This window comes from Vombatus ursinus, unplaced genomic scaffold (assembly GCF_900497805.2).
Source record: "Vombatus ursinus unplaced genomic scaffold, bare-nosed wombat genome assembly UNPS02014768.1, whole genome shotgun sequence".
NCBI lineage: Eukaryota > Metazoa > Chordata > Mammalia > Diprotodontia > Vombatidae > Vombatus > Vombatus ursinus.
The window spans coordinates 37,992,577-38,014,349 of record NW_020954546.1 but is presented as its reverse complement, the minus strand read 5'-3'; the positions used below and the strand labels follow the sequence as shown (position 1 = coordinate 38,014,349).

The 21,773-nt window shown below is 39.4% G+C and overlaps 1 protein-coding gene across 1 annotated transcript in view; it reads left to right on the top strand.

Annotated features, from left to right (window-relative positions):
* Positions 1-21,773, top strand: part of LOC114042957 (olfactory receptor 5V1-like) — a 48,553-nt gene that overhangs the window by 25,878 nt on the left and 902 nt on the right. The window lies entirely within an intron of this gene.

Below are 21,773 nucleotides of genomic sequence, written 5' to 3'. Positions count from 1 at the left end.
ATCAATTCCAAAGTTCTTTTTTTTTTTTTAGTTGATTATTTTTTATTAACACATATACATTTACTTGTCTTTTGGCTTATTGAAGCAGTAGGTGAGAAAACACTTGCCACAATAATGTCTGTCAAAATGGCTAGCCGTAAAGACCCGAGCACCACATTCATCAGAAGGGCACTCTCATCAAAGGTGGCTAATCTTGCCACTTTCATCAACATTACAGTACTTCAGAACTGCAAGCTTAACCTTCTTTCTCTTATGCTTGTTCTTTTCGGGAGTGGTGTAAGACTTCTTTTTCTCTTCTTGGCACCACCATGAAGCCTCAGAACAAGATGAAGGGTAGACTCCTTCTGAATGTTGTAGTCAGACAAAGTTTGTCCATCTTCCAGTTGCTTGCCTGCAAAAATCAATGTTTGTTGATCAGGGGGAAATACCTTCCTTATCTTGTATCTTAGCCTTGACATTTTTAATAGTATCGGACGGTTCAGCCTCTAGGGTGATGGTCTTCCCCGTCAAAGTCTTCACAAAAATCTGCATCGTGGCACTGGGTCCACTCGTTGATGGCAGATCCGAAAGAGAGACCCCAATTCCAAAGTTCTTAAGAGAGACCTTGAGAGTGTCCTTGTATCACTTTTGACCACCATTTGAACGCTTGCCCTGTGTGAGTTCTCCACAAAAATAGTCTTTTTGGCAAGTGCACATTTGGCATTTGAACAACATCAAGAGTTTGTTCCTTGCAGCAGAATTTGAATGCTTGGCAGTTTAGTTGGAGAAAGGACCTCAGTGTCTGGTATCTTATTGTCTCAGAAGGACTCTTGCCTGAAGTGATTAGGGTAATGATCAGACTAGGAAACACTCACCTTTGACCACCTGGAAAGGAAAATCCTTAAAGGGAATGACCAAAGAAGGATTGAATATTCTCCAAGGGTGTGCTGAAAGTTGTCATTTAACCTTTCTGTCTCAGCTTCTTCAACAATAAAATGGGGATAATAATAGCACCCACTTTCCCATGATTGTTGTGAAGATAAAGTGAGATAACTATTTGTAAAATGCTTAACTCACTGCCTCCCAAGTAGGCCCTGAATAAATGATTTTTTCCCTTCTTTCAAACATCAAGTTCTTTGATATTCAGAGGAGCCCTAGCTAGCCAGCACTTTTTAGGTTTCAATCTATTTTTTTGAACCATATATCCCAGCCACTGAAATCTATGTCCTTGTGAGAGATCTCCCTCCTCTCCAGCTTCAGGATGAAAAGTCTGTGTGGTTCCCTATTAAATTCTCAGTTGGGAATCCTACCCTCGCAAGCTCATTTCAAGAGAACTGTGCCCCAGAAACCCCATAAAGCTATGTTGGTCTGATCCCTTACTCTGTTTTGGAGGACCCAACATGTTTTATGTCTGTTATACAAATGAATATAAGCAAATACAAAAGCTAAGCCTGAGGCAAGGCCAAGGTCTATCTCCTTCCTAACCACATTCTCAGACTTTCGTATGTATATGTACCTGCAAAGCCTTCTATGGCTTGGAGCCCACTCTACTAATCTTGAACATACACAATAAATATTTTCCAACTTGTAGTCACCTCAGCCCACTCTCCTCCTATATCTAGGGATTGTATGTTGATTGATTGATCAACTAGGGAGGGGAGTGTGGAACCCCTTTCTTACATCATGGTTTCTCAGAGTCCAATGAGGATATGAGACAAGTGTAAGGTTAATTTGAAGATCATATTGTCATTTTCTTCCCAAATTCCTGTCACTTCTCCTTCACTCCTTCTTTGTTCACTAAAATTGTTATTAAGTCTACAGCTATAGTTCTCATTGTTCCTACCCTTCTTTGGCAGGCCCTCATCACCTCATGCCCAGACTATCGCGATGGCCTTCTGCTTGGTCTCCAAGTCTCACATCTCTCCCTATTCCAGCACATTCTCCACTCAACTGTCAAAGTGATCTTCCTAAATTGCCCATCTGACCGTGTCACCTTCCTATTCAATCAACTTGTCACTCCCAATCACTTTTAGGATCAAATATAAAATTCATTCAAAGCCTTTCACAGCCTGGCCCCCTCCTACTTTTCCGGTCTTCTTTTGTTTTTCTTTTTATGTTATTTATTTTATTTACTTTTTTGTTACATTTTTACTTCTGAGCTGTCTCCCTCTCAACTTTCAACTAGAGAAAGCCAATATTTGACACAGGTATGTATGTGGAACCATACAATACACACTTCCACATATCAGTTCTTTCTCTGGAGATGGATAGCATCTTCCTTCATAAATCCATTATAGTTGATTTGAATATTCATATAACTCAGAATAGCTTAGTCATTCACAGTTACTATTGGAACAATATTGTTATTACCGTATATAACATCCTCTTGGTTTGGCTCGTTTCACTCTTCATTATTTCATGCAAGTCTTTCCATGTTTTTCTAAAATCAACTTGCTTATCATTTCTTACATCACAGTAGGATTTCATCATGATCATCCCCCGACTGATGGATATCCTATCAATTTCCATTTCTTTGCCGCCGCAAAGAAAGCTCATAAAAATATTTTAGAACATATGGGTCCTTTTCCTTTTCCCCCCAATCACTTTGGGAAACAGACCAATAGTGATATTGCTTGATCAATTAATAACTCTTTTAATAATACAGAATTTTATAAATCTTTGGGCATAGTTACAGACTGCTCTCCAAAATGGTTGGATCAGTTCACAGTTCCACCAACAGTGTATTAGCATCCCAATTTTTCTACATCCCTCCCAGCATTTGTCATTTTCCCTTTCTATCATTTTAGCCAATCTGATGGGTGTGGGATAGTACCTGAAAGTTGTTTGAATTTGTATTTCTCTAATCAGTACTGATTTAGATCATTTTTTCATATGACTATATACAGCTTTGATTTCTTCTTCCAAAACTGCCTGTTCATATCCCTTGAGCATTTATCAATTGGGGAATGACTCAAATTTGCCCAAGCTATCTATTTGAGATATGAGGCCTTTGAGAAACTTTCTGTAAAATTCCTCCCCACCAATTTTTGCTTTCCTTCTAATCTTAGCTACATTAGTTTTATTTGTATAAAATCTTTTAAATTTAATGTAATCAAAATTATCCACTTTATATTCTATTTCTTGTTAACTCACAAATCCTTCTATGTATAAATCTGATAGGTGATACATTCCACGTTCTTCTATTTTACTTGTGATATCTCTCTTTATGTTTAGATCATGCATTCATTTTGACCTTATCTTGGTAAATGGTGCAAGATATTGGGCTATACCTAGTTTCGGCCACGTTGTTTTCCAGTTTTCCCAATAATTTTTTTTACCAGATAGTAAGTTCTTATCCCAAAAGCTTAAATCTTTACATTTTTAAGACACAAAATTACTATAATCATTTACTACTATGTATTGTATGTCTACTCTATTCCAGTGATCCACCTATTTCTTAGCCAGTACCAGATAAGTTTTTATACTTAGTTTAAGATCTGGTGCTGCTAGATCTCATTTCTTTACATTTTTTTTGTTAATTCCATTGATATTCTTGACCTTTTGTTCTCCCAAATGGATTTTGTTATTATTTTTTTCTGGCTCAATAAAATAATTTTGGGGTAGTTTAATTGGGATGACAGTACCAATGCAGGCCCTTTCCAGTCTTTTTTTCGCTTCACTCTCTCTCCCCTCCTCATGCCTATACTTTGTGATCCATTACTCTGGCTTCCCTGCTGCTGCTCAGGTAAGACATGCCATCTTTTGGCTCTGGCCATTTTCACTAACTGTTCCCCATGCCTAGAACAGTCTCTCTCCTCATGTCCATCTCCTGGTTTCCTTCAAGTTCCATCCAAAACCTAATCTTCTGTGACAAGTATTTCCCCCTTAATTCTAATGCCTTCCTTGTATTGATTAACTCCAATTATCACGTATATAGTTTTGGTTTTTTTTTAATGTTGCTTGCTCTGTTAGATTGTGAGCTCCATGTAGGCAGGAACTATCTTTTGCCTTCTCTTTTACCTCCAGCACTTAGCAAAGTGCCTGGCACATAGTAGGTGCTTAATAAATGCTTATTGACTGGTCAATAACTGAGCAAGGAAGTCAAATCATAGGATCAGAGATTTAGAGCTGGAAGGGACCTCAGAGGTTCAACCACCTCGTATTACCGATGAAGAAAAGCAGGCCTTAGAGGTTAAGTGACTTTCTCAAGGTCATACAGTTAGTAAGCATTAGAGGTGGGATATGAACACAATTCCTCAGACTCCTAAGCCAGGACTCTTTCCACTGTATGGTGCTTCCTCAATGTAGGCACTGGGGACCTAGTGCTTAACTGATCTCATGGAACTTTTCACTGCTCAACCAAGTAATTGGCAACACATAGAAATAGCTCATTCATTCTTCTTTGAAGATATTAGTCTTAACTTTAGAGACCTGGAAATCCAGTAAATAAACTAGTCTCTTAGGCACTAAGAATAATTTTGGACTTATAAACAGACACTTGCCAGGCGAGATCTCTTTCCTCTGTCCACCTGCCAAGACCACATAGAGATAAAGTCTTTAACCTTCCCTTTCTGTCTAACACCCTGAACTAGTTGTGGGTGAGTTTTAGCCAAGAGAGTCCTCCTGTCTGAAACATGACACTAAGATTTAATCTAACATAATAGATTATATTTATTTGTAATTTACAATTTGCACAGTGCTTTCCTTAAAACATCTCTATGAAGTAGATAGTATTAGTATCACCTAAGCTCAGCTTGTAAGCAGGAGGGTTGGGATTCATATCCCACTTTTCAGACTCCAAGTCCAATGCATTTTTCTAGTACATGCCCTCTTTGCATCTGATTACCATCCATGTGATCTTGATAAGGAAGGAGGAAGTCCAAGGAGATTGGCACCAGTCTGTGCTATCCCGCTCAACAGCTGGTTTCTCAACCCCATCTTAACCCTAGACCAGAACTTTCCTCATGAATCTGATATGATAGAATTTATGTGTGTATGTATAAAAAAAGTATGTGTATATGTATACATCTTCATATATCACAGGTATGTAGATACGTAGAGATATCCATCTATATATCCATATCTATCTATATACACAGGAAGTTCTTATGTACCGATAGGCATTCCTGGAAACTGGCAGACACAATAATGTACCCCTTCCCCAACACACATGTGTTGTGCCCTCTACTCTACCCAATGGCAGGTCTACCAGCTAAGATGAACCTCTTCCTTACACATCCATCCTCTGTTCTACTTATCCTTATTGGGATGAGTCTGCCTGAAACCTGAAAGGCATCTGCCCAATCTGTGTCCATCCTGACTAACTGTGGTTAGACAACAAGACTACATTCCAGGCAACCCTACACTCTTAGAGGTGATGGGGCCACATGGAGCACAAACCCAAAGAGATAATATGGAAAATAACTAGTACTTCTGTGACTTCCTCAGAGTCAATGGAAGCCATCAATGTTATCCCACTAATACACAAGCTAGAGTCCTAGAAAGTCACTCTAGCCCCAATTGATAAATGGTCAAAGGATATGAACAGACAATTCTCAGATGAAGATTAAATTAAATTAGAAATTAGAAATTAAGATTAAATTAAATTAGAAATCAAAGCCATCAATAGTCATATGAAAAAAATGCTCTGAATCACTTGATTAGAGAAATGCAAATCAAAACAACTCTGAGGTATCACATCACACCTATCAGATTGGCCAACGTGACAAAACAGGAAAATGATAAATGTTGGAGAAGATGTGGGAAAATTGGAACATTAATGCACTGTTGGTGGAGTTGTGAAATGATCCAACCATTTTGGAGAGCAATTTGGTACTATGCCCAAAGGGCTATAAAAATGTGCATACCCTTTGACCCAGTAATAGCACTTCTAGGGCTATATCCCAAAGAGATCATACAAACGGGAAAAGGACCCACGTGTACAAAAATATTCATTGCAGCTCTTTTTGTGGTGGCAAAGAATTGGAAATTGAGAGGATGCCCATCAATTGGGGAATGGCTGAGCAAGTGATGGAATACTATTGTGCTATAAGAAATGATGAACAGGCTGACTTCAGAAAAACCTGGAAAGACTTGTATGGTCTGATGCTGAGCGAAGTGAGCAGCCACATTGTGTGATGACTAATATTGATAAACTTAACCCTTCCTGGCAATACAAGGATCTAAGACATCTCCAGAGGCCTTGTGATGGAAAATGCTATCCACACCCAAAGAAAGAACCATGGAAGCCAAATTGTTATTTTTTTTCTCTTCTGTTGAGTTTTGTTTCCTCTTTCTGATGGTTCCTCCTATGGGTTTTAATTTCTACTTACAACATCACTAATGTGAAAATCTGTTTCATATGAATGTAAATGTATAGCCTATATCAGATTGTGCACCGTCTTGGGGAGGGTGGTGGGGTGGAAGGGGGAGAAAAATTTTAAACTCAAAAGCATGTGGAAGTGATTATTGATAAATCAAAATAAACTAATTTTAAAAAGTCATTTCAGGGGGAAGAAGTGCATAGCTAAACTCATAAAGTCTCTATACAACTGAATGAGCAATATGTGGAGTTAGTTCATCACTACCATGAGAGAACCTAGCTCATGTGGAGACTTTGTGTGAAACACTTATAATTGGCTCAGTGCTATTCCCCATGAAGGGCTAGTGAGAACTGACTGATTCTGCCCCCTACCCCCATCCACTATGACTTTAACTGGGCTCAGAATCCCCTTTTGGTTAATTTGTTAAGCTTGTTCATGCCTTTAATCACCAGCAGGGGAACTGATAATTCCTTACTTCTCTCCCTTTTGTTCCTTTCCTTCCTTTCTTGTCCCTTTTTGTATCTTTCTCCATCTTTTCCTTTCTTTTCCTTCCTTCTTTCTTTCCTTCCTTCCTTCTTTCTGTCTCTCTTTGTATTATCCAAATATGTTTGATTATCGGTATTTTTTTTAACTGTCTGACTTCATCAGCAACTTTCTTAGATTGTAATCTCCTCTGAGTTTGAGGATGAGCCTTGTTAACTCCCATTATATATAAGCTTTGCAGCAGGGCCAAGCACAAACAGTCATTCACTTAATAACTGTTTGCTAATGACCAATGTTGAAGGACCCTTCAGTCTAGACTATCTAATCCATCTATAAAGGTCAAGGCCTTTGTTCAGGGACCTTGTCTCATTCTACATTTTGTATGGTAGGTAATCCTTGACTAGAAGGGATTAGTTTAAATGCCAAGGAAAAACAACACTGTACCACTACACCAACTGCCACCTGATGTTTTGCTTAGATTGAGTAAGAAAAGAAATTATTTGTAACACTCAACTGTAACATAAATCATACTTCACTTGTCCACTCCAAACATACCTTTTTATCAAAGCTTTGGTTTACATCTTCTGTTCCTCTTTTCAATAACACTGTGAATCACTATTTTCTCCCCTCTTCCCATCCACACGTACTTAGCCTTCCCCTTTACCCTTATTCTTTACTTGCTCAGTGGGAGAATGTCTGGATGTTGGGGATACTGGATACTTTGGTTAGACCATGTCAGTAATGAAGCTAAATTTCATGTGTGTGTGACAGCTTACAACGTACCAGTGAAAGCTCAACCACCTTCACAAGGACCAAAGAACTTTATATATGTATTCCACATCTGTGAATCATGACTGAAACCCTAACTCAGCAATGAATGCTTTTATTTGTTTCTACCAGAGGACCAACAAGGGAAGAAAAATAGATCGCTGTATGTCTGACAATAGTACTGAAAACATAAAGCATATGCTTTGTGATCATTATACATAGAGGATATCAGAGCCAGAAGAGACCTTAAGGGTCGTCTAGACCAACTTCCTGATTTTAAAGATAAGGAGAATGCAGTATCTTCTTGGCAGCTTATTCCACATTTGAAAAACTCAGATTTTTTTTCTTTTCTTTTTTTTTTAAAGGTAATTGGGGTTAAGTGACTTGCCCAGGGTCACACAGCTAGTAAGTGTCAAGTGTTTGGTCTGAGGTCAGATTTGAACTCAGGTCTTCCTGATTTCAGGGTCGGTGCTCTATCCACTACGCCACGTAGCTGCCCCCAAAAGCTCAGATTTTTAAGAAGTATTTTTTCCTTGCATCAATTCTACATCTACTTTTCTATAACTTCTACCTGTTTATCCTTGTTTCACTCTCTAGGGCCAAGCAGAATAAGTCCCACTGCATTTCTTCATGAAAGCCTTCCAAATACTTAAAGTGATCATGCTCACTCCCCCAAGTCCTCTTTCCTACAAAATAAACATTCCCACTCTCTTAAACACCTGCTCAAATGGAGCATCATTTGGGGGCTGCCCTCAATCCTGTTTATTTCTGTTGGGTGTGGTCCACCCTATCAAGGTAACTCCTAGTACTATAATTTAGATATGGTCTTACTAGGACATGGTACACCAAGATCATCAGCTCCCTTGTTCTGAAGAATGGGCTTCTGTTATTACAGTCTAAGATTGAACTAGTTTGAGGGTGGGGTGAAGGGAGAGACTCTTGCCACACTATTAAGTCATATTGAGTTTGTAGTGCACTAAATTCCCAAATCTTTTTTCACGTTTTAATTTTTCTAACCATATCTTTCCAATGCAATACTTGAGAAGGTGATTTAAAAATTAAGTATCATAATAACAGCTAATATTTATAGAGTGCTTTTGGGGTTTGAAAAGTTCTTTGCATATACTATCTCATTTGATCCTCACAGCTCTATGATAGAGGAGATATTATTAGCCCCATTTGATAAACGAGGAGACTGAGCATCAAAGGGGTTAAATGACTTTCTCAGGATTATATGATAGTAAGTGTCCAAAGCAGAATTTAAATTTATGCTATACACTGTTCCTAGAGTGTTTTACATATTGATGCTTGGAAATATAAAGACTCATTCATATTGTATTTTATCACATTATACTTAGCCTATAATTCTATCCTGTCAAGATTTTGGGGAAATCCAAATTCTGTCATCTAACACATTGATTAATTCTCCAAGATTCATGTCATCTCAATTTGACAGTCTGGGATCTGTCCTTGGTCCTGCACTGTTCAAGTCAAGTCAAGTCAAAAAGCATTTATTAACCACCCGCTGCAGGCCAAGAATTGCACTAGGCATAAGTGATGCTAAGACAAAAGTGAGACCGTCCCTGCCCTCAAGGACCTTATATCAGTGACTAGGGTGGAGGAAGGGATAACATGCTAATCAGTTCTGGTGGTGATGCTGAGCTTTGGACTATGACATGGTGTATTGGAAAGAGCCCCAGGCTTGGAGTCAGAGGGATTGGGTTCAAATTTTGGTTTTGCTCTTTGCTAACTGTATGTCTTTTGGCAACCCACTTAGCTTCTCTGGGTCTTAATTTTCTCATTTATTAAAGGTAGAGCTTGGATTAGACGACTGCTAAGTTCCATTAGCTCCAAATTATGTGCTTACTTACGGATAACTAACAAATTGGAAAATAGGATGTAAAAAGATCTCAGTAGGCTAGAATGATGGACTGAGTCCAAAAATATAAAATTTAATAGGGATAAATTAAGACTTCTACATTCAGATTTTTTAAAAATTAGTTGCATATGTGCAGGAGACAACATGGCACAATGGGAAGAATACTAGGTTTGAGGCAGAGGGCATGAGTTCTAATCCTGTCCCTATTATTTACCAATGTTTACACATGAGATCTCAGGCAAGTCATTTAAGCTCTCTGAGTCTCAGTTTCCTCATCTATAAAATGAGGGAATTAGATTATATAACCTGTAAGTTCCCTTTCAATTCTTTATGATCCTTTGATACTATTATAGGAAAACAGAGACATGGCTAGACAATAGTTTACATAAAACTATCTAAGAGTTAGTGAACTGCAAGTTCAATATGTCAATAATGTGATGTGGAGGGGGAGCATTTATATAGCACTTACCATGCTCCAGGTGTTCTACTAAGTGCTTTACAAATATTTTCTCATTTGGTCCTCACCACAACCCTGGGAGATAGATGTTATTATTATCCCTACTTTACAGACAAGGAAACTGAGGCAGACAGAGGTTAAGTTACTTGCCCAAGGTCATACAACTAGTAAGTATCTGAGACTAGATTTGAACTGAGGTCTTTCTGACTCCAGAACCAGAACTCTATCCACTGTACCACTTAGCTATCCTGAAATGTCTCTAATATGGCAGTCAAAATGCTAATTTGATCTGAGATGATATTAAGAGACCACAATTTGCAGAATAAAATAGGGAATAATCTCACTGTATAGTGTTCTGTTCAGTATAGATTTGTATTCACTTGTGGGAATCACATTTTTGGAAGACTATTTGGAAGAACTAGTATCAATCAGAGGAAGGAATCCAGGCAAATGAAGGAACTGAAGACCATGATCCATGAGAACTAAGTGAAGGAACTCAGGATATCTAGCCTAGAGAAGATAACATTCAGGCTGGGAATCATAGCTGTTTCCACATAATTGAAGAGCTGTTATATGGAGAAGATGTTATTCCTGACCTGGTTAACACCAGAGGGGAGGACCAGGTGAAATGGGTAGAAATGGCAGAGATAGATTTAAGCCTGATTCAAGGCTATTCACAAGTGACATTGGTTGTCTCAAAAGGGATAGAGGTTTCTATCACTGGACATATGCAAGAGGAAGCTAGCTGATCCTTCATCAAAGTTGTTGTAATTAAAGATTATTGTTTGAATATGAACTGAGCTAAGGACTTACCATTAGGAGCATGATGGTATTTTATATGCTCTGGAGGTCCTTATCAAAACTCCCATGTTCAATAGCAAACTAGGAACCCAAAAGACAGCTAACTATAGACCAGGAGTTCTTAACCTTTTTGTGCCATGGAGCCCTTTGGCAGTCTGGTGAAGCCTATGGGCCCTTCATAGAATAATGTTTTGGAATGCATAAAATGGACTATATAAGATTACAAGGGAAATCAATTATATTGAAATACAATTATAAAAATATCAAACAGAAACAAGTTCATGGACCCCAGGTTAAGAACCCATACTATAAACTCTGTGGCTCATTGTTCCAACTTATACTCTCATTGGCAAGTCAGGTCCCAAGAGCGGACCACTGTACATTCTCAGGGTCCTCATCCCAGCTTGCACTCAACTGGAAAGTTGAGTTTCCAGAACAAGACTATTTTTCTTCCCTCAGACTTCTGGGGTATCCCCTAAAGAGTTGAGATTATCTTTTCTAATGCTATTGGCTGAAGTCCCCATTCTGATGTGTTTCCCTCAATATCAATTGCCAGTGATTGTCCATTGTCCCACTACCATTTAACCAATTAATGTCAATTAGCTCTTATAAATGGATATTTATGGAAAAGACATAACAAGAACCAAAGCACAAACACAAATACCTCCCCCATGTGGGGGTATATAATCCTCTATATTACCTAGGTCCCTAGGTAAAACTGGCTCAAACATAAAGCAGTTGGTACAAAGCACACATCCTTCCAAAGTGGTATCCCCAATGTGATGGAAGTCAATTCACTGCTGGGCTGGGTCAAGAAAGTCATTCCTCAGGACCTTGCTTGTACCTTACCTGGCTGTTATGGATTCCAGTTCCTGGACTCCTGAGGGCTTTTGTGATCTTTCAAAGCTCAGAAGGTCATAGTCTCATCTTTGCTCTACAATATTTCTTCAAATAAGACCAGGAAAAAACAAACACAAAGAGAAAAAAATCCAGAGATACTGAGTTCTTGGCCACATGTTAGCCTGGGTGGATAGGCTGGGATAGGTAACTTGAAGCAGGAAGTCACTGCTGCTGCTACTATTGCCTCTCTATCTACCCAAAGGCTTGTAGCAGTTGCAGCTTCCTTTACCATCAAGAAAAAGAGTACACAATTTGTTGATAAGTATTTTTGTATCATAATCAGTTATGACTCAGCAGTCAGAAACAATCACGGAATACTTGCACATTTTCTGAAATAGAGAAGAGGGCCTTTCCATTACACATCATCCCTTACTTCCAGATGCAGGATTTTGAAATCTCCTTATATAGCTTGACTGTAGGCAGGGCATACCGTACATATTCAGATCATGGGGCTCCCGTTGACCACGCCCTGTTATACAATCAAAAAATCAATTAATAAGCATTTATTAAGTATTTAGTATGTTCCTTTCATTGTGCTGAGCACTGGGGATGTAAAGTCTAAAGTGAGACAGTCCTTGGCCTCAAGGAACTCACATGATAATGTATATTTTAATAAAACATGTACATATATGAATATTACTCATAATATATGCTGAATAAAAGGTAGCTTGGGGAAGTGAGTACGTTAGGAATTCATGGCAGAAGGTGGGCTTGAGCTGAGCATTGAAGGAAACAAGGGAATAGGGGATGACCAGAGCAAAGTCATGGAGAAAGGTAATGAAGCGTCATGTAAAAGAACCATAGTAGGGCATGACTGAATTGTAGACTACATAGAGGGAAGTAACATATAAGAAGAATAGAAAGGTAGGAAGGGACCAAGTTGTGAAGAGGTGTAAGTGCCAGACAGGATTTTGTATTTCATCCTAGGGATAATAGGGAGTTAGTGATACTTATTGACTAGGGATGAGTAACATGACCAGACCAGGACTTTAGGAAAATCATTTTGGTAATTGAATTGTAGTGGTGAAGAGGCATAGAAACCAAAAAGGAGACATTTGCAATGGTCTAGGAAAGAGGTGATGATTGACTGAACTAGGGTGGTTGATTTTTGAGTAGAGAGGAGAGGACATAGGCAAGAGATGTTATAGAGATAGAAATGGCCAACTTTTTCAACTGAGCAGTCTATGGGTTCCAGGAGAGTAAGGAGCGGGCGACAGAATTAGCAAACTTGGGGGATTAGAAAGGTGGTGGTGATCTCAGTAATGATGGGGAAGGTTTGAAGATGGCTGGGTTTGGGGAGGACAATAACGAGTTCTATTTTGGATCTGTTGAGTTGGAGATGCCTTTGAGATATTGAGTTCCAAATGTTTAATAAGGGGTTCATGATGCAAGATAGGAATACAGAAGAGACATCAGAGGGGTATACATACAAATACACACACATATATACATTTAGAGGAGTGTGTCTATATATGTATACACATACTCACATGTATATATACACATATATACATATATGCATACATATATAAAAAGTGTATGTGATGTATGTGTGTATATATCTATATGTGTATACACACACACACACACACACATATATATATATATATATATGTATTGAGAGAGAGAAAAAATATATAAAGCTGGGTCATGTGCCTAGAAACTGCAACTGAACACATGGGAAGTGATGAGGTCACCAAGTGAGAAAATATAGGGAGAAAAGAGTAGAGGGTTCAGGACAGAGGCTTGGGGTACACCCAGAGTTAGAGGGTAGGTGTAACATGGATGATGAGCCAGCAAAGGAGAATGAGAAGTGATCAGATAAGTAGGAGGAGAGCCAGGAAAGAGGAGTGTCATGAAAACCCAGAAAGGAGAGAGTATCGAGGAGGAGAGGATGGCCAATAGTGTCAAATGCTGCAGAGAGGTCAAGCAGGATGGAGACTGTGAGGAAATCAGGTTATTGGGAAAATAAGAGATCACTGATGACTTTGGAGAAAGCAGTTTCAGTTGAATGATGAGGTCAGAAGCCACACTGCAGAAGATTGAGAAGAGGGAGTGAGAGAAGAGAAAGTGAAGGCACTAAGAGTAGATGGACGTGTTCAAGGAATTTGACCATTATTTGTTGTTCATTCATTTTTCAGTTGTGTCCTACTCTTTGTGACCTCATTTGGGATTTTCTTGGCAGAGATACTGGAGTGGTTTGCCATTTCCTTTTCCAGCTTGTTTTACAGATGAGGAAATTGAGACAAACAGGGTTAAGAGACTTGACCAGGGTCACACAGCTAATAAGTATCTGAGGCCAAATTGGAACTCAGGAAGATGAGTCATCTTGACTCCAGGCCAAGCACTCTATCCACTGTGCTACTTATTATAATTCAATCTGTCAGATCCCCACCGCTGGAGAGATATGCCAACTTGTACTAATAAATGAGTAGTAGTAACATAAACTAGTGCTTCTGTGGTGTTCTAAGGTTTACAAAACATTTTATAAATATTATCCCATAAATACTATTGTGCTATAAGAAATGATGAGCAGATGGACTTCAGAAAAACCTGGAAAGACTTGTATGGACTGATGCTGAATGAAGTGAGCAGAACTAGGAGAACGTTGTACACAGTAACAGCCACACTGTGCGATGACTAACATTGAAAGATTTAGCCCTTCTCAGCAATGCAAGGATCTAAGATATTTCATGATGGAAAATGCTATTCACATCCAAAGAAAGAATTATGGAGTTTGAATGCAGATCAAAGCATGCTATTTGCTATTTTATTTTCTTCTGTTTTGTTTTGTTTCCTCTTTCTTGTGGTTCCTTCTATTGTTTCTAATTGTTCTTTACAACATGACTAATGTGAAAATATGTGTAATAGAAATGTATATGTATAATCTATGCCAGATTGAGCGCCGTCTTGGGGAGGGAGGAGGAGAAAAATTTAAAACTCAAAAGCTTATGGAAGTGATTGTTGATAATCAAAATAAATTAATAAAATAAATAAATAACCAAATAAATAACAAATAACAACACTGGGAGGTAGATATTATTATTATCTCAATTTTACAGATGAGGAAACTGAGTCAGGAAGAGATTAAATGACAGGGCTACTAAGCATCTGTGGTAAAATTTGAACTCAAATTTTCTTGACCTTAGGCTTGGGGCTCTAGCCATTGTACTACCTACCTGCCTAGTTAAGTCATTAAGCAAAGACAATCAACAAGAGGGAGTAATCTCTCTGGTGGGAAAAAGAATGTGTTCTATGTTGAATAAACCACATTTGATGATGGATCTAGCCCAAAGTGGACCAATGTGGACAATGTGGGAAGAGTTAGGAAATAGAGTATGCAATTACAGCTCCAAAAGGGATGTGTGTGGGGGATTGACACAGAGATTATCAGTGGAAAACCCTATACAAGGTTAGATATAGGTGATAGCATGGTTTGCTCTTGTGTGCCACCCTCAGACAAGGCAACTTTTTAAAAGGACTTTTATAGGGTTTTTTAATGGCATGCCAACCCTCCCACCCCCTCACTGTGCCCCCAGCAATATATCATCTGCATTACCATCAGATTAAACATATCTTACTATTTTGTCAGCCACAATGCTAGGAGAAATTTCATAAAATGCTTTGGGAAAATTTCAGGTTGTCTTCCTCAGAAAGTTAAATGTATAACTGCCTCTTGAAAATTCATGCTGGCTTCTAATGATCAGTATTTCCCTAAGTGCTAAAAAAAAATCATCTCTTTAGTAATGTCTTCTGGAATTTTTCCTAAAATCCAAGATAAGTTCACTTGATGAAGCATCATGTGTGAGGACCACAGTAGGGCAGTATGGCCAAATTGTAGACTACGTGAAGGGAAGGAATATAGAAGAAGATTAGAAGGTAGGAAAGGGTCAGTTTGTAAAGAGATATAAGTGCCACACAAGGGATTTGATATTTTATAGCCTTTGTCTAAAACAAAAATAGATAACTGGGATTTGAAACCCAAGACAAATGGTTTAAAGAATTCTCTTTTTTTCTTTAAGAGTGGAAACTTAGGGTTTCTAGTACAATCATTTTTAAATTTTCATTTGTGTATTTGAATGTGTTTGTTTACAGTTACTAAGGTTTTCTTTTTGTTGTTGTTGAGTTGTTTAAGTGGTATCTGATTCTTTGTAACCCCATCTGAGGTTCTCTTGGCAAAGATACTGGAGTAGTTTGTCATTTCCTTTTCCAGCCCATTCTACGGATGAGGAACTGAGACAAACAGGGTTCAGTGACTTGCCTAGGGTTGCATGAGTGTCTGGCTTTGAACTCATGTAGATGATAAGTCTTCCTGATTCCAAGTCCAGAGCTCTATCCACTTCGCCACCTAGCTGCCCCTACTAAGTTTAGACTATATTTTTTAAAAAAAACTCATTTTCTTCCCCTTTTCGAAAAATCAAACCACATGTGCTGATCTCCAGTTGTTTATCTTCTACTATTCTCTAGAATTTTTCAAGGATCACCACAATGGCTCAGTAATCAATATAAGGCAAGTTCACTGAGAGCAGAGGCTGTTTCTTTCTTTCTTTCTTTGTACCCTCTAAATCTACCACAGTGCCTGGCAAATAACAGATACATGATAAATACTTATTAAGTTAATTAATTGATACTCAAAAGTTCTTTTATCATGCCCAGGCCTGGGGAATTGAACATGTTGAAAGCAACTAGGTATATGTTCTTTTATATCTTCCCATTTATCTTGGGTTTCAAATCTCAGTTACCCATTTTTGTTTTAGACAAAGGCTATAAAATATAAAAATTGTCTGTGTGGCATTTATATCTCTTCACAACTTGGCCCCTTCCTACCTTTTTAATCTTCTTATAATTTGTTTTCCTTCACGTAGCCTACAGTTCGGCCCCACTGCCCTACTACGGTTCTCCCACATGATGCTTCATCACCTTTCTCCGTGCCTTTTTTCTGGTGATCCCCTATCCAAGGGTGGGGAACCTGCAGCCTCAATGCCACATGTGGTCCTCTCAGTCCTCAAGTGTAGCCCTTTGACTGAATCCAAACTTCACAGAACAAATTGTTTCTACTGTACATCTTTAACTGGATGTACCATAGACATCTTCCTCCTCAATTGATAGGAAAAATAATTGGTAATTCTCTCTGCATAGTACTGTCTATTATGCTGTCATCTATGCAAAATGATGGCCCTGCCTTTTCTCTGATCCCCCTTGTACTCAGCATAGCTAAAAATGACTTTTTAAAATTTATTATCTTTAGTATCAATGATTAAGTCTCAGATTGTTTGGGGCTTCACATCCTGGTCATTATTCTTACAGGTCTGTGCTATCCTTTTGTATTCTAGATCACCCATATCCTACAATTACTTTTGTTTTCTGTTTGCTCTTTTAAAATCTCAGTTGGCACATGAATTCCCTGGGTGGCCACATAGATTTCTTTAATAGCTCTGCCCCTTTTTAAGCTCGCCTAGGATCATTCAATTTAGATCTAGTGGAGATCTCTGAAGGATTCTTGTCTGTTACTGTCATTATAGCGATGAGAAAATGAAGTGCAGATCCAGGTCACATAGTCCTCATGAGAAAGGGCTGGGATTTAAATCGATGTGTTCTGATAAGTTACCACTGTCCTAGAGCTGTTCCTCATTCATTTTCTACACAACAGACCTTGAAATATCTGAAGATTGTTGGCACAGTGAATAGATCAAAGGGCCTGGAGTCAGGAAGACTCATCTTCATGAGTTCATATTCAGCTTCAGACACTTACCAGCTGTGTGACCCTGGGCAAGTCGCTTAACTCTGTTTACCTCGGTTTCCTCATCTATAAAATGAACTGAAGAAGGGAAGGGCAAACCACTCCAGTATCTTTATCAAGAAAACCCCAAGTGGGGTCTTGAAGAGTTGGACACAACTATCTTACAGATGCTTCTCATCTCTTTTCTACATAACAGACCTTCAAATATTTGAAGATTGCTGGCATGCCCATCTACCATTTTCTCTTACAAACCACAAATGTTTGTAATAACCCTTTAATGAATAATTCCTTTCTGTATTCATTACTATCCCTCTCATATTTTTCTGAGCTCTTAGAAACTTAAAAGTCAGCTTTAATCTTGAGACATTTCTACCTAGAGAAAGCCTAGTAGTCAAGAGGCCTGGGTTCAGGTCCCGACTCTGACACTAATTAACTATGTGATTTTGGGTAAGACAATTTATATGTATGAACTTTGGGTTCCTCATCTGTGAAATGGGAGCAGTTGGAGCTGAGGATTGCTAAGAACCCTTCCCCCTCTAACATCCTGTGGTCAGCATCTCTCTCCCTAGGGAGGCAGTATGGTTGAAACTGCATTTGAAGCGAAAAGATGTGGCTTTCAGTGAGGACTCAGCTACTTGTTGCCTGCATGACCACGGGAAGATCCCTCACCTCTCTAGATTCTCAGCTCCCTTGTCCAAGGACCGGATAATCTCCCTTCCGGCTCTAAATGCTAGGTCTTAAGAAAGGCTGTCTTGGCCCTTTGTGTGGAAATGATGCTACTCATTTCTTCTGGAATCTTGACTATCTCCACGAGGGGGCAGCAGAGACTAGCAATGCTATCTAACTGCAAAGGGGTGCAAGGGAAGGCAATTGGAGCTGAGAGAGTAAAGCTGGGTGTCCTTGTGCTGGAACAGAAAATGATTAACTGTTTGTCATGGTGCCATAACTAGTACCAATAATCTCAAAACTGCTCTACAGAAAACATCTAATTTAATTGGGGAAGTCTAGCCTACAGAAGGGAAAATTGCTCAAGTATTTGAAGGGATGACCAGCAGAAGAAAGATTTAGCTTGTTCTCCTAAGGGTATAAGTAAAAGCAATCCGTGGAAGTCAGTTAATCAACATACATTTATTAAGCACCTCATATGTGTCAAGCACTGTGCTAATCGCTGAGGATGCGCAGAAAGGCAAAAAACAGTCGTTGCCCTTAATGAGCTCACACACAGAGACCAATGGAGGAGACAACATGAAAACAGCTACGTACAAACAAGTTATAAACAGAATAAACTGGAATTATCAAGAAAGGGAAGGCACCAGCATTAAGGGGGATCAGGGAAGGCTTCTTGCAGAAGGTGAAATTTTAGCTGGGCCTTGAAGAAAGAGGGAAGCTATGAAGTGCAGAGGAAGAGGGGAGAAAATGACGGACACGGGGGACAGCCACTGAAAGTGACCAGTCAGGAGATGGAGTGCTCTGTGACAAACACACCCAGGAGGCCAGCGCTACTGGATCACAGAGCATGTGGAGGGAAGCGAGGTGTAAGAAGACAGGAAGGGGCCAGCAATGGAGGGCTTTGAAAGCCAAAGAGCCCACGGGACCCCTTGAGCTGCATGTGCCACAGACATCTTCAACTCACCGTGTCCATAGCTGAACTCATTATCTTTCCTGCCTCAAACCCTCCCCTCTTCCTATCTTTCCTGTTACTGTCTCGGGACAGTAGTGACTTTTCCCAGTGACCTAGGCTGATTATCTAACTTTTTGTTCTCTCTTATCCCAGCCTATCCTCATATCCCAAGTCCATATCCAAGTTACCAAGTCCCATCAATTCTATCTTTGCAACATCTCTAGTGTGTATGCCTACTTCTCTCCTCTGACACAAACGCCACCTTGGAGCAGGGCTTCCTTCCCTCAGGAAGGTAGAGTTAACAGGAGTTGGCAAGATTGGATATGGGGGTTAGGGGGAGAGACACAGAGACAGAGAGAGAGAGACAGAGAGAGGGAAGACAGAGAGAGATATGGGGGGAGAGAAAGATGGGAGAGAGACAGAGAGATACACAGAGAGAGGGAAGACAGGGGCAGAAAGAGAGAGAGAGAGAGGAGAGAGAGAAAGAGAGAGAGAGAAAGAGAGAGATGGGAAGAGAGAGAGAGAAAGTGAGAGAGAGAGAGAGAGAGAGAGAGAGAGGGAGGGAGGTTAAGGATGATACCTAGATAATGAGCTTAGGTCACTAGGAAAAGCATAGGGTCATAGACAGTAATAGAGAAGATAGGAAAAGGGGAAAGCTTGAGGGGGAAAAGATAATGAATTCAGTTTTGGACATGGTGATGGAGCACATGCAAGCTGTCCACTAGGCTCTTTGGCTTTTAAAGCCCTCCATACCCTAGAGCCTTCCTATCTTCTTATACCTTCCTCCCCTCCACATGCTCTGCAGTCCAGTGATACTGGCATCCCTGCCATTCTTCATATAGGACACTCCATCTCCAGGTTCCTTGCATTTTTACTGGTTATTCCCTATACCTAGAACACTGTCCCTCCTCATCTCTACCTCCTGACTTCCCTAGCTTCTCTCCAGTCTCATCCAAAGTCACATCTTCTGAAGAAAAGCCTTTCCCAGTCCTCTTTAATCTTGGTGCTTTCTCTTGTTTGCATATAGTTGTTTACATGTTAGACTGACTTCCTTGAGAGCAGATGGTTTTTCTGTCTTTCTTCATATCCCTAGAACTTAATACAATACATAGCGCAACATAGTAGGTGCTGAAAGTAGCAGAGAGATAGATTTCATCTGGATGATCAAAAATATTTCCTAAAAAATTAGAATTGTCCAGAAGTGGAATAAGCTGCCTCAGGAGATGGTGGTGTTCCCAACAGTAGACTCCTTCAAGTTGAAGCTAGAGGTTGTAGAGGGGGTTCGTACTTAATGTCCTTTTCAACTCTAAAATTCTGATCTCTATACTTTGATGTATCAGACAGAGAATGGCAGTGATGATGATGAGGAGGAGGAAGGGAGAAGATGTTAATAATAGCAGCTAACAAAAAAATCGCATTTATTTAGCAATTTAGGTTTGCAGAGAGTTTTACAAATATTATCTCATTTTATCCTCACAACAGTTCTGGGAGGCAGGTGCTAGTATCATTCTCAGATGGGAAACTGAGGTGAACAGAGGTTGAGTGACTTGCCCAGGGTCATACAACTTCTAAATATCTGAGACAGGATTTGAACTCAGGTCTTCCTGATTCCAGGTCTAGCTCTGTATCCAAAGTGCCAGCTAAACGGAGTAGACAGAGCCAAGTTTTGGGGTAGGGGTGGGGGAAAGTGAATCCATCTCAGGAATGGGAGAGAGCCTACACAAGTGAACAGAGATGGAAGAGGGTATCATCAGCAAGCATTTAAATACCCTCTTAAGGTTTACAAATCACTTTAAGGTTTCTAAAGTGCTTGATGTGTATTATCTCACTGGAGCCAGCCCCTGAAATGTGAACAGTGGAAAGTCTACTTTGGTTGGAGGTTAAAGTTCGTGAAAGAGAGGACTAAGAAATAAGGCAGCAAAGGTGGGATGGAGCTGCCATTTACTTCATGAAGCCTTTCCAGATTCCCCCAACTGCTGGCATCCTGTCTCCCAGACTACTTTGTATTTTATGACTTTGTGGTTTTTTTTATTTATTATCTTTATAGATATTCTGCATATGCTTGCACATGTACTTGTCTCCCGCACTAGCATATAAGTTCCTTGTGAGTAGGAATAGTATTATTTGTTGTTTTTGTATCCCTAGTACCTATCATAGTGCTTGGCACACAGTAGGTGCTTAATAAATGCTTGTTGTTGTCCATCCTTCATTTTCAAAGAGGACCGATAACCTCACAGGGTGATGTTTTGACTTGTGTGCGGATTGGATTTAAGTGAGACAGGGTTGCACAAAGTCATTAGCCTCCCTCTCTCTCCCAAAGTCATCAAAGTCCAGTGGCAGGACAAAAATCAAGGTGACTGGTGATGGCCTGGGATGCAGTAGATGACCTTGGCATCTTCAATGACTGACCAAGTTCTAAACTCTCCACAGCACTTATTGCTAATAAATGAATGATAGAATAAACAATCAATAAATGCTTATTGATTGATTGACTGATTGATGTAAGAAATGAACCAAGTCTGATTTGCTTTGGATTTTCCCAAGGGCAGGGATAAGGCACCCTTTCCCCTCTGTTCAAGGATGCCAAAGAAGCACCTCACTGGCTATGGACAGAAGAAGAAAGAAATCCTTAAAAGAAAGAAAGGAAGGAAGGAAGGAAGAAAGGAAGGAAGGAAGAAAGGAAAAGAAAGAAAGGAAGGAAAGAAGAAAAAGAAAGGAAGACAGAAAGGAAGAAAGGAAAACAAAGAAAGGAAGGAAGTAAGAAAAAGAAAGAATGAAAGAAAGAAAGAAAGAAAGAAAGAAAGAAAGAAAGAAAGAAAGAA